The sequence below is a fragment of the Malurus melanocephalus genome, unplaced genomic scaffold (genome assembly GCF_030028575.1).
Source record: "Malurus melanocephalus ecotype Western Australia unplaced genomic scaffold, MMel_1.1 scaffold_2398, whole genome shotgun sequence".
In the NCBI taxonomy this organism is placed as follows: Eukaryota; Metazoa; Chordata; class Aves; order Passeriformes; family Maluridae; genus Malurus; species Malurus melanocephalus.
In genome coordinates, this window is record NW_026625630.1 from 8,535 (window position 1) to 10,787 (window position 2,253).

Sequence of the window (2,253 nt, forward strand, 5' to 3'; positions counted from 1 at the left end):
AAAAATCCCCAAAAAATCCCCGAAAATTCCCAAGAAATCCCAGAAAAACACCCAAAAAATCCCAAAAATTCCCAAAAAATCTCCCAACCCCCCCAAAATTCAGGAATTCCACCTCGATAAGGGCGCAGATCATCCCGGGGCTCCTCATCCTCCTCCATCCCAGAATTTTTCGGGAATTTTGAAGATTTTTTGGGAATTTTTTCCGGGATCGGGATCGGATTCTCCACCCCCGGATTTTCCGGGAATGACCCCGGGAGGGGTTAAAATTTAACCCCGGGAATTTTCGGGATCGGATCCCAGGATTTTGGGGCTTTTTTGTGGATTTTTTTAAAATTATTTTTTACTTTTGTGGCATTTTGGGTGGAATTTTTTTTATTTTTGGGGATTTGGGGGGAATTTTCATGGAATTTCTGTGGATTTTTGGGTTTTGTTGTGGATTTTTGAGATAATTTTAATGGATTTTTGGGAATTTTTTTTATTTTCTGTGTGGTTTGTGGATTATTTTTTATTTTGTGGAATTTTGTGGATTTTTTGTGGATTTTTTGTGGATTTTTTGTGGATTTTTTAAAAAATATTTTTTTATTTTTGTGGGATTTCGTGCAGAATTTTTATTTATTTATTTATTTATGGTGGTTTTGTGGGAATTTTCATGGAATTTCCGTGGATTTTGTGGGAATTTCATGGAATTTCCGTGGATTTTGTGGGAATTTCGTGGAATTTCTGTGGATTTTGTGGGATTTTCATGGAATTTCTGTGGATTTTCATGGATTTTCCCAGATTTTCCCATTTTTTCTCGAACAGGAGCAGAATCCCCAAAATCCTGGAGTTGCCATCTGCAAACATGAAAAGGCTCCAAAAAAAGTGGAAAAATTGGGAATTGTCCCCAAAAAAGTGGGACTTGGGACCAAATTCCGCAATTCCTGGGGCAGAAATTTGGGAATGGCGCAGATTTCGTCACTGGGGGCGGTTCTTGGCCAAATTTGGGCCGTTTTTGGATGGAATTCCAGAGGATTTTGGGGTCAAAAGGGCCCAAAACGGCTCCGCTGGTGGCTCCGAGCCCAGGAACTCCCAGTAACTCCCAGTTCCCTCCCAGTTCCCTCCCAGTAACTCCCAGTTCCCTCTCAGTTCCCTCCCAGTAACTCCCAGTGACCCCCAGTGACCTCTTAGAGCCCTCCAGGACATCTCAAACTCCTCCCAGTAACTCCCAGTAACTCCCAGTAACTCCCAGTTCCCTCCCAGTGACTCCCAGTGACCCCTCAGGTCACTCCAAACTCCTCCCAGTAACTCCCAGTAACTCCCAGTTCCCTCCCAGTTCCCTCCCAGTTCCCTCCCAGTTCCCTCCCAGTGACCCCTCAGGGCATCCCGGGCACCCAAAACTCCTCCCAGTTCCCTCCCAGTAACTCCCAGTAACCCCTCAGGTCACTCCAAACTCCTCCCAGTAACTCCCAGTGACCCCTCAAGGTATCCCAGGACACCTCAAGCTTCTCCCAGTAATTCCCAGTTCCCTCCCAGTAACTCCCAGTAACTCCCAGTGACTCCCAGTTCCCTCCCAGTGCCCCCTCAGGGCATCCCGGGCACCCAAAACTCCTCCCAGTAACTCCCAGTAACTCCCAGTAACCCCTCAGGTCACCCCAAACTCCTCCCAGCAAATCCCAGTTCCCTCCCAGTAACTCCCAGTAACTCCCAGTGACCCCTCAGGGCATCCCAGGACACCCCAAACTCCTCCCAGTTCCCTCCCAGTAACTCCCAGTCACCCCCAGTGCCCCCTCAGAGCCCTCCAGGACACCTCAAGCTCCTCCCAGTAACTCCCAGTAACCCCCAGTTCCCTCCCAGTGACCCCCTCAGGTCACTCCAAACTCCTCCCAGTAACTCCCAGTTCCCTCCCAGTAACTCCCAGTGACCCCTCAGGGCCTCTCAAGTCATCCCAAACTCCTCCCAGTAACTCCCAGTTCCCTCCCAGTAATTCCCAGTAACTCCCAGTGACCCCCAGTGACCCCCAGTGACCCCTCAGGGCATCCCAGGACACCTCAAACTCCTCCCAGTAACTCCCAGTTCTCTCTCAGTAACTCCCAGTGACTCCTCAGGGCATCCCGGGCACCCAAAACTCCTCCCAGTAACTCCCAGTAACCCCCAGTTCCCTCCCAGTAATTCCCAGTTCCCTCCCAGTTCCCTCCCAGTAATTCCCAGTAACTCCCAGTGACCCCCAGTGCCCCCTCAGAGCCCTCCAGGACACCTCAAGCTCCTCCCAGTAAC